Below are 12,316 nucleotides of genomic sequence, written 5' to 3' on the forward strand. Positions count from 1 at the left end.
TGTACTAGGATATAGATCTGCGTAGGAGCTCTTTATTGTTTACATTCATTTTTTTTCGTTTTTGTCAATTTTATTTAAATATTTAACATGTAGATTATTAAAATTATTTGTATTCTTTAAATATTTGTTTTTTAAAATGTTATTTAACAAAACAGTGTTGTGAATTTAAAACAAATTATAGGCTAAACGTCTAAAGGGGAGCTGCACAATTTTTATATTTTTTTAATTTAAAAAGTCTGAAATGTATGATTACAGGCCATCATTTCCTTAAAAACTATTGTGGAGTTGTAAATTTTGGAAAGAATTTCGAGGCGCTTGATAAAGTCCAGAGTTTTACTATGAGTGTAATTTACCAGCTGAAAGACACAAGGTAACTCATTAATTTGTTTGTTTTTCTTATAATTTTTAAAATAAAAATGTGCAGCAATAAAAAATTTCTCATAAAATAAAAAGTAGTGAAAAAGGTAATCAACTATATTAATAATTAGTGATCTCTACTTTTACAATTAAAAAGATAGTGGCTTATGGTTCAGTTTTTGAAGGGAATGTAGAAATTAGTACACATCATGTCACATAGTATGTCAACACTCATTTATAGGTTCTGATTTTAATATCTTTTTAGAAATAGGACATTTAATCACAACAATAACAATAAAAGTCTTTTCTAGTTCTATGAAAATAAGAAATTTAACTGTAGTATGCTTGGGGTCTTTCTTAGGGAAATAGAATTATCAAGAAAATAATAATAGCAATATTTCTATAATAAACCTTTTTTCTAAGAAAGTTTTACCATATCATAAATCATCATTGCTGAAGCTTTCAAACCTAAATATGCACTTGTTTAATCACAGTGGAATAATTTAATTAGGAATAAGTTTTCTAAAGAATACTTACCAGATTATGATTAAAAGTGAAGAGGTTTTTGTAGCTTGTACAAAAGTTATTTCAAATACTCATTATCTAAGAGGAAGCATGTTTTTTTCAAGAAAATAACTAAAACCAGAACTGTTTAATTTAAATGTTAAATAAATAAAACATTTATTAATTTAGTTAAATAAGTGAAACACTTAACATAACAAGTTGTGAGACATTACCCAGTTGCTCTTTACCTGCAGTTAATTAGTGTAGTTACTAATATTTTACATGTTAAAGATTGTAATTCTTAATTTTTAGAAAATAATGTAAAAATTAGCAAACTTCATTGTCATATTTTACTTGAAAAAACTACTATTATATGAATTTTCTATATTTCACAAAACAAAGTTTGGACAGTTTTCTTTTCTCTTTCATTCTCTATTTTCCCCAATCACCTTACCTATCTTAAGGATATCGTTACACATCATTAAACTTGTCCTTTCTTTCCAGGATGGATCCAATCCACAGTTAGAGAAGTAAGGCGGAGATGAGATCGCTTCTTAGAAAACTAGAAGGATTTCCAATATTTCAACAATCTCTGGTAGCAAGATATCCGTCTGGTGCTTTAAATTCCACTTAAAATACAAAGTTTAGCATAATCTACAATCTAGGGTAGTTATGTTTCTTATGACAACTTATATCGAAGTCCAGATTAATAAGCCAACAAAGGCTGTGCTGTACAAATAGAATAGACTAAAGAATACTTAATTATCACATTATGATTAAATGTGAAGAGGTTTTTGTAGCTTGTACAAAAGAGATTTCAAGCACTCATTATCTAAGAGGAAGCATGTTTTTTCAAGTAATGAATTATGTACTCTACGCAATCAAAAACTACTGGAGACTGCTTCTTTCTATTGCATAGCTTCATAGTTCTTCACTTCTTGATCTCTGATAAATAAAATATTGTAAAGTTAAATAATATACTAATTTTTTAAGATCTGCATTGAAACTACGGCAGTTTTTTATTAAATGTACAATTTCTGATCAATTTCTCCATAATACCAATAGTTTTATTACAATGTTACTTGTTGCTCTGTACATGTTTTTTAAATAATATTTTGTAACTATTTACTGTTCTAAAGAATTAATAATGTTTTACCTCAAGATGAAATTAATTTTTGTAGTTTAAATTAACATTGTAGTTAGCTAACTTTATGTTTGTATAAGAGAACAAATAAACAAATTATTGTTAAACATAGAATACAATAAAATACTGATTACCTGAATTATGGAGTTTTATTCCAAATATAACTTAATTTTAACTAATGTTTATCTGCTACGATATAGAGGAGGTAGAAGAATATTTCAGTCCTTACTAGGATTTGTCGCCGTGAGGGTTTCAGATATTAAAATTGATACCTAAATATTTTTTTTACGCTTGTTGTAAAATTAGTTTAGGTTATCTGCCTCTAAGATTTAGAGTACGATTTAATTTATCAACCAAGTCTGAAAGAATCAACTAGAGACAATGTTGTACTCTGGATTACAGCGTCATCTAGGTTTGTTAATCTGTGAAATTCAGTTTTTTCTATCATGAGTGTTATAATATTGGAGATAAGATATATTCTCAGTTTGAGAATAGTGTATTGCTCCGTAGTCAGAAAACTATATTACCAGTTTAGGACATCTGATGAGGCTAATCTATAGAAACTGCAATCAAAACAGACACCACAATTTTCTAATTGTGGTAAAAGAATCCTCTAATTTTTTCAACATCCTAGGATTTTTCCAAAAGTCTTTTTAACTACTACAACCAAAGAAGGCACTTTTCATTTCACACATTCCGGAAATTGTAAAGGATGGAGGAATTCACAGCAAGTATAAAGAGAAAAAGACAATCTCTACGTAAACCAGTAGTATATTTTAGAACAGTTGTAAACCTAATTCAGTTCACCTATTACGAAAAACTAGTAAATATTAGGGACTATCTGCTAGTTTTAACAGAGAATAGTGTGCTTTGTGGCAGAAAAAAAACACCTATTTAGGGCAGCACTAAGTATTACACCGTGGGTTGTCCCTTCTTCGTTTCATTCATTGTGAAAAATGAAGGAATAATTAAAAACTATCAGATAGCTTGGACAGGAAATTAGTGTAAGACGGTGGAATTTAAATCAAGCACGTTTCACATACATTTAACAACTAAGCATTTATTAATTGAATCATAAATTTTCTTTTACCGTTAGAATAAGCACAATACGTTTTAAATATACTCTATGCTTAAGTTGTTTTCATTCAGACATTCAAAATTCTTAACATTGGTTAATATTAACAACGATCTATGCGTTTTAAAACCGACATTTTTGTTGATTTTAAACAAACGCAAAGAAAAGTCTAGCTGATGAAAATCATTTACGAAAATTTGCTGCTTTTCGAGATATATCTTTGATCTTACTTGCGATAAAAATTTTTGTTTTTGGAATTTTGAAGGATGGGGTTTACAATCTGGCTACATTTAGTCGAATCATAGTCAAAGGGAGGAGATCTACTCTTGTTTAATAAGTTGATGGCATTATCTCCCTAACGACTTTACAAACTTTTGCACTGTTTTCATATCTAAAGGCTATAAATAAAGATACCTTAGGAAAATTGAGAAGATTTAGGAACTGGCTCTGTTAGCCTGCTCAGAGGAGCAGTTACCCGGGGGGCACCACGTGGAGGTAGAGCTCAGAATTTAGCCCCCCAAAATAATACCATTCTTGCCTATATATAACCGTATTCCAGCCAGTTTTGACCCCCTTATAAAGCAGGCTTATTAGCAAATGTCAATATTATATTGGCATCCATCGCCTGCGAAGGCAACGGGGTGAAAACCAGTGATTTTGGAATACGGTTAGCCGCGAAATAAATTTGGCATGAATGGCGGAAAAAAGATTATTAGCGTTTTGGGAGAAACAAAAGAAATAGAACAAGAGAAGGGTAATTAAAATTATTAATGTATTTTTTTTTTTATAAAACCTTCTAAATTTTAAACATTTACTTTTAATTTCAAATTTAGGGCACAGGACAAACAAAAATGGTTTTAACTGCCAGATGTTTAATCTCAGTTTGGAATGTGAAAAGTCTTAAAGCCGTTTGATATCAAAGCATGAAGTCCTTAAAAAATGAAATGAAATAGTAGTAAAAAAGTGTTTCAGAAAATCTATTACGAAAAATGTAAAAGAATTGGATAGAATTCAGCTTCGTCTAGAGTTAAGTTCAAAAGAAGAAAAAAGACATCAATTCAAAAATAAATAGAGGTGCTATTTTTGTACTACTACAAACAAAACTATACTCTGAACTATTATTTCTATCCAATCTAATCCAGTTTTTTTATCCCATCAAATCCAGTTCATCTATCCCATCTAATCCAGCTTCTCTATACCATCAAATCCAGTACATCTATCCCCTCTAATCCACCTCATCTATCCCATCTAATCCAGTACATCTATCCCTTCTAATCCAATACATCTATCCCATCCAATTCATCTATCCCATTTAATCCTTCATCTGTCCTACAAATCCAATACATCTATCCCATCTAATTATGTATACCTACATAATCTAATCTCTAATCATCGTATACTTCAAAATAAAATTTACCAGACGTGATTATTCCAAATTATTTGTATCTTGAATTTAATATTTAGCCTATTAGGATGAAAATCTTCAGCCTTAAATGTGTGCACTGATCAAGCTTTCTTTGTAACAGGCAAGCATGATTAGGTTAAACACAATTAGGCCTTGCTTTTCAAAAATAATGAAGGTAAAATTAAACGAACTCAAATACCAAAATAGAATACATTTTCGTAAATTATGTGACTATCAGAAAACCAAAAATAGTATATTTAGTTATAGCATATTTGTAGTTGTGCCTATAGTTATAGTATATTTCCGGAACAGTTTGTGTTAGAGAGTTTTCTGTTTGAATGTGTAAAAATTAATAACGTCTGAATTTGTAGGACAATTTCTGCATAAATATTGGACGTGATCTTTTTTTATTTAAACCAAAATTTATGATTGCTACCAGAATGAAACTTTTAATTATTCTTTTAAATAAAAACTCTATAGAATTTTCCTAATATGCCTTCTTATTAGGCCGGGTCTAAATGAACAAGAACTAACCGATCAATTCAGTACGGAACGGAAGATCGCAGAACGGCGTATAACGGTAGCATGCTACCCTAGAAGAATTACGAAACCAATAAAGCGACTAGATACGTGAAAAAATGACCGGCCACTCTTCAAGAACGACGCACTTTTCTCCGTCGAGCTAAAAGCCGAAGCGATTTAAATTCGTCGTTGTTTTAAAAGTATCGCCGTGCGCAACAAATCGCAAAGTACGCGCCGTAACTCGTCGAACGATAGACCCAGCTTTAAGTTTACAGAGAATTCTCAATTTCATTATCTTTGAATTCGCTCTCAGAAAATAAGATTCTCAGTCTTATTAGAACTTACAGAACGGTTAAATCAGATCATATGTGAAGTTATGAGACATAGTTTTTCTAATAGTTATTATTACTGTTCTTTTTTAGTGATTTCCATCCCATCTTTGTGAAAAACTTATGGTGTATCTATTCATCAATCCATAACCACATTTTTAAAGCAACACAGCTTATGAACGATACAAAGCATAATTTTATCTTTTAACGATTTTCCCATTTAGAGCTTTAAACAATTATCCATTTATTTTTGCTCGCAACAGGAGTAACAAACAGCTCGCAAGTAAACCTGTTTCTGGAGAAAATTTAATTGATTTTTCCGAATAGAAAAACCTTTTTGTGCGAAATTTCAGCCCAAGAAGGAAAGCCGATTGAAAATTACCATAGATACGGTTGCTACACTAATATAGTTAATAACTATTATTCTCTAAATTATTCCTTCCTATACTCGATTCTAGATACGAATAAGATTAAATTTACCAAGATTCTAATTATGATTCCCGTTCACTAATTTGCACTTTTGTACTAAGTGTAATACTTCATACATTAAATATACTTAGTACTTTAATGGTGGTAGTCCTTAGATGGAAAAACTTTTTGTCGAATTCAACAAAATATTTGTATCCATAATCAGGACTAAAATAAACGGTTCAAAGATCAAAATACTGAGCAAATGATAAATTATTTTAGAAAATATTATTTTGAAATAGTTTCTCTCAAATTAAAATAGTTGTTTCAATTTTATTAACTTAAACCACAATAGTTTTTTATTTAAACTTGAAAGTTTATTTTTCATAGTTATATTGCAAACTATACTAGTGCCGACTTCTAATTGCTTTCGAAGAATGGCAATTCTTGTAGACTGACTTTAAGATTACAATAAAGTGATCTTGATTTTATTGAAAACTAGAATAATATTCAATAAAAATTAGTAAGAAAAATGAAATTTAGCATCATTGCAAGAAGTATTTGCTTATAAGCAAATAAAGATAATACAATATAGCATTTTGAGATAAAAATTAAACTTAAATTCAGTTAAGTTTCACGACAAATAAAACAGAAAAGTAAATGACAGTAATTAACATTAAATGAATTTTAATAAAATAAATTGAGCTCATTTCATTGACATAAAACTTAAAATACAATATTAAATCAATAATTGCATTTTATCAAGACGAGCTTTGTTTGAAGTAAGTGATCATAGCTTAATCTTGAATGAGCAAATAATGGATGGATTTTACAAAAAGTACAAACATGAGCGAACTTATTCCGGTAAAATGTTAAATGTTTGGCTCTTTGTTGTGTATTATTTTAGATCAAGTCGAGTAAATTCTACTGAATATGTCCCAATGACTTGTTTAGTTTTTTTTTTGTTAAGAATTTACTATTTGAATAAATTGTTTACCACTGTTTTATTGCGTAGTCTTGAGTTCATTCAGAATTATAGATTTATCGGAAGTGAAATTGCGTGCCCCAAAAGGTTATTTTAAATCACAAATTTTGTATTTGAATATTCTAATTTTTAAATGTTGTTACATCTTACCAATGTATACTGTGAACAATTATCAGAACCTTTTATTCAACAATCCTGATCAACTCAATCGTACTGCTTTCATTTCATGTTACTAAAGTCAAGTACACATTTCTTATTTCTAAACTCCTAACAACAAACATCACCACAATCTGTCTTTTTGCTAACAATATCATAATTCACTTTCTTTTTTTTTAACAAAACATCTTGAGGACCTCGTATCTGAGATGACTCAGGTCTGGCTGCAGTCCAGCTTCTGCAGTTACCTCGATACAGGTCTTTTGTTTTGTTAGCAGATGAAAAAAGTGATATTAGATTTTTATAGCGTAGACTATAATTTGTGATACTTGCTGTTTAAGTTAAGTTAAAGAAATTTCTCATAAAGTAACATGAAATAAAGAAGTCCAATCGTGTGAGGAAGTTGACATTCTATATCCTGATTGTTCTAAAATATACAAAGGTCACAAATAATATCTATTCAAAAATAGAATATGTGGTCACAAAATTTGACTTAAAAATAAATAAATAAACCATCTCTGAAAGCCACAACTTACTTTCCCTAAAATCACTACCTTAATGAACTCAAAACTAGGATATAAATAACAAAGCAATGGTGAACAATAACCAAACAGAAACACTTACAAAACAAGATAAAGACAATCATCTCAGCAGAATGTTTTAATCGACTATTTCCCATTTAAATAATACAAAACATAAATCCACACATTTACAGATAAATAATCTCTCGTTGCTTGCTCATTCCTTTATCAAAAACCCGAAATACACCATTATTAATTTTGCTCGAATAAAGATTAAGCAAAAATCTTTACCTGAAACACAGTTTTCCTCTTTAAAATGTAATTTTTATTTAGTTATAGATTTTACCCAATTTAAATGAACTCCTTTTTTAAAAAATTATTTTTGTAGTTGCGACACTTACTTTAATGTAATTTTGTAATTCAACTATTTTATCTCAAAACATTTTTACAGACATATTATCTCAATTTCTCGCAGCATATTTTTCTTTCATGCTAAATATATTAATTTATTGAATGTAAATAAAATATCTACTTAACATAAATATATGATCATCTAATTTTAATCTACTGCCAAGTGAGAAGAACTGACAATCTGTATTTAGAAGTCTATAGCTGTGTAGTTCGTAGCAATAATCTCAAGTAATAAACTTTTACGGTTAAAAAAAAGTTGTTTTTAAGTCAACAACGTTGACAAAAATTATATTTTTAAAATAAATCATTCAAAAAATTTATTAAAGTACTAAATAATGTACGAAGTAATATAACGGAAACTAAACCATTAGTGAAATTAATCAAAGGCGTTCTAAATTAATCAAGTGTAGGATAGGAATCGAATAACGATAGAAAACTAATAGTAATACTGCAGTGTATCAGCTGGAGACTAGATAATATTTTATAATCAGTCTTGTTTGAAAATTTCCGGCAAGCTAAACAATGGAAAACAAATTCTAATCATTTGGGCAAAAATTTGAATTGAAAGAGCCGCTTTTTATTCAAGAAATACTATTTTGTATCAATAAAACTAGTGAATATAAAGCAGTTACGTTTAGAAGCAAACTAAATGAAAAGCACTAAATGTGAACTGTTGAGTGAAGAAATTATTCATCTCACTTCATTGAGGTGGGTTCAAAATTGTTGGAACACAGATAGGGCCTCATAGATGTCATAGAAATGGGTTTATGAATTGAGAAAACAGATTATACACTTTAAATACCTTAAAAATGGAAACGACTAAACTAAGATCAGTAATAAATTTAATCTGGATGAAAAACAAAGAGATAAACCTCCCCAAAACATCTAATTTACCATTATGTTAGTTCACGTAAGTCTATGAATCTTTCTACGATTAAAAGTATAGTTTAATTAAGATTTCTTCCTGCAAATTAAGACAACAAATAGAAATTCTGTAAGGTTTACTATTTAAAACTGAAGTTTCATTCTGTAAACGATTTTAAAGTTTGGTTTATTGCTGAAAAAAGATCACATACTAAATATGCAATAAGGCCTATTCCACAACTTAGAAATTTTAACACATAAAAATAGAACATCTCATGCAAAACAAGACCAGCTTATTTAGATAGTAGTAACGGAACTCTGTCAAGTTGAACCGATTGTTTTTAAAAATAAATTTTAACTTAGTTTGTTAGGAAATTTTAGTCAGTATATGTTCAACTTTTTTTTATTCCTGTGTAGCCATTTAGTTATTTATTAGGTAAGTATGTTTATTAGGTAAGTTCTGTTCAAAACAAATAATATTGTTCAAATCAGAGAATGAAGGTTGCATTCCTAATTGGTCAAATATAAATTTAAAACTTACCCCAGTTTTGGAATAATCCTTTAATATTTACCAATTTGCCATACGATAACTTTACTTGAAACTTGTTGATTCGGGGGTCCAAAAATGGCATTGAAATTGATTGAAGAAGTTAGCTGGAACAAATGGATCTTCTATGGACGTTGTGAATGATAAAGGCAAGTTGTAGTACAGCCATTTGGATCTTGCTTTCTTGATCACTTCCATATTGGCAAGGAAGATTACTGCTAAAAAATGAATGTTCTCTGAGAGAAGAAATAAGCCTTAGAAAAAGATGAATCTTGACAGGATGACCTCAATTTGTTGTGTGGGGTGCGGATAAACAATAGAATAAAGTAGCATGAAAAAAGTGCTTCTCAGAAATCTGTTATAAAAAATGTCGAACAATTGGAAAGAATTCAGTTCCGACAAGAGCTCAGCTCAAAAGAAGGCAAATAGATCAATACGAAATGGAATAAAAGTAGCTACCATGTACGAGTAGTACGTCGAACAAACGATGGTCTAAACGATTATTACCCATCTAATCCAGTACATCTATCCCATCTTATCCAAAACATCTATCCCATCTAATTCAGAACAATTATCCCATCTAATCCAATTCATCTATCCCATATTGTCCAATTCATCTATCCCATATTGTCCAATTCACCTATCCCATCTTATCCAATTCATCTATCCCATGTTATCCAAGTCAGCTATCCTTTCTACATCAGTACGTCTAACCCATCTACTCCAGTTCATCTATCCCGTCAATCCAGTATAACTATCCCCGTCTGATCCAATTCAGCTATCCTATCTTGTCCAATTCATCTATCCTTTCTTCATCAGTTCCTAAACCCCCATATAATCCAGTTTATCTCTTCCATCTTATCCAATTCATCTATCCCATCTAATCCAATTCATCTATTCCATCTTATCCAAAACATCTATCCCATCTAATCCAGAACAACTATCCCATCTAATCCAGTTTATCTCTTCCATCTTATCCAATTCATCTATCCCATATTGTCCAATTCATCTATCCCATATTGTCCAATTCATCTATCCCATCTTATCCAATTCAGCTATCCCATCTTGTTCAATTCATCTATCCTTTCTACATCAGTACGTCTAACCCATCTACTCCAGTTCATCTATCCCGTCAATCCAGTATAACTATCCCCGTCTGATCCAATTCAGCTATCCTATCTTGTCCAATTCATCTATCCTTTCTTCATCAGTTCCTAAACCCCCATCTAATTCAGTTCATCTATTCCATTTAATCCAGTTCATCTATCCCATCAATCCATTATGACTATCCCTTCTTATCCAATTCATCAATCCCTTGTACTACTGTTCGTCTATCCCATCCTATCCAATTCATCTATCCCTTGTACTCCTATTCGTCTATCACAAGTTATCCAATTCATCTATCCCTTGTACACCTATTAGTCTATCCCATCTTATCCAATTCATCTGTCCCTTGTACTCCTGTTCGTCTATCCCACCTTATCTAATTCATCTATCTATTGTACTCCTATTAGCCTATCCCATCTTATCCAATTCATCTGTCCCTTGTACTCCTGTTCGTCTATCCCACCTTATCCAATTCATCTATCCCTTGTACCCCTATTAGCCTATCCCACCTTATCCAATTCATCTATCCCACCTTGTCCAAGTCATCTATCCTTTCTACATCAGTTCGTATACCCCATCTAATCCAGTTCATCTATTCCATTTAATCCAGTTCATCTATCCCATCAATCCAGTATGACTATCCCTTCTTATCCAATTCATCAATTCCTTGTACTCCTGTTCGTCTATCCTATCCTATCCAATTCATCTATCCCTTGTACTCCTGTTCGTCTATCACACCTTATCCAATTCATCTATCCCTTGTACTCCTGTTCGTCTATCCTATCCTATCCAATTCATCTATCCCTTGCACTCCTGTTCGTCTATCCCACCTTATCCAGTTCATCTATCCTTTCTACATCAGTTCATATACCCCATCTAATCCAGTTCATCTATCCCATCAACCCAGGATGACTTTCCCGTCTTATCCAATTCATCAATCCCTTGTACTCCTGTTAGTCTAGCCCATCTTATCCTCTTCATCTATCCCATCCTAACCCAGTTCATTTAACCCATCTTATCCAATTCATCCATCTCAAGTAATCCTGTTCATCAATACCCATCGTCCTAACATCTAATCATTATATACTACAATAGAGGATTCACCATTTAAATACGATACAATATTCCCTAACTACGCGCAGTTAGATGAAATTTTTAGCCTTCTAGGATGCAAATCTTTAGCCTTGAAAGTGTACATTGACAAAGCTCCTTTGCATAAGACAATGAATGAACTTTAACGACCAATTCTTTCAGCACAAGAATAATAAAGATGGAATTCAATGAACTCAAATTTCAAACCACTTATTCCTAAATAATGTGAAGTTCAGGAAAACAAAAATACTACTGCATTGCAACAGGTAGTCTTGGGTGTTTGTGGAATTTCTGTTCGAATGTCTAAAGTCTTCTACTGTCTGTAACGTTGGCTAATGTTTACATAAATACTAGTCGTGATCTTTTTATTTAAACCAAAGTTTATGATTGCTATCTGACAGAAATATGTATTTAGTTCTTTTAAATAAAAACTTTATAGAATTTCTCCAATATGTCTCCTTGTTAGGCCGGGTCTATAAGAACACGAACTATCGCGATCAATTCAGTAAGGTACGGAAGATCGCAGAACGGCGTATAACGGTAGCATGCTACCTTAGAAGAATTACGAAACCGATACAGCAACTAATTCCGTGTAAATCGACCGCCGAAGAGCGTAAAGCCAACGCGGATCATTTTCATCGTTTTAAAAGGTATCGCCGCGCGATGCAAATCACCAAATACGCGCCGTATCTCGTCGAACGATAGACCCAGCTTACAGAGTTGCTTAAGTTTACAGAGATTTCTCAATTTCATTATCTTTAAATTCGATCTCAGAAGACAAGATTCTCAAAGTCTTATGAGAACTTTTAGAACGGTTAATCAGATCATATGTGAAGCTTTAAGCCTTTATTTTTCTTAAGTTATTACTGTTCATGATTTAGTGATGTCC

The 12,316-nt window shown here is 31.2% G+C and overlaps 1 long non-coding RNA gene across 1 annotated transcript; it reads left to right on the top strand.

Moving 5' to 3' along the window:
• Position 1: 1 nt before the first annotated feature.
• Positions 2 to 1,942, top strand: LOC141460610 (uncharacterized). Its single transcript, XR_012462256.1, has 2 exons — positions 2 to 370; positions 1,366 to 1,942. It is a non-coding gene; the product is annotated as an uncharacterized lncRNA (long non-coding RNA).
• The last annotated feature ends 10,374 nt before the right edge of the window (positions 1,943 to 12,316 follow it).

The sequence above is a fragment of the Rhodnius prolixus genome, unplaced genomic scaffold, assembly GCF_049639745.1.
Source record: "Rhodnius prolixus isolate KJV_2025 unplaced genomic scaffold, Rpr scaffold_6, whole genome shotgun sequence".
Taxonomy (NCBI): Eukaryota; Metazoa; Arthropoda; class Insecta; order Hemiptera; family Reduviidae; genus Rhodnius; species Rhodnius prolixus.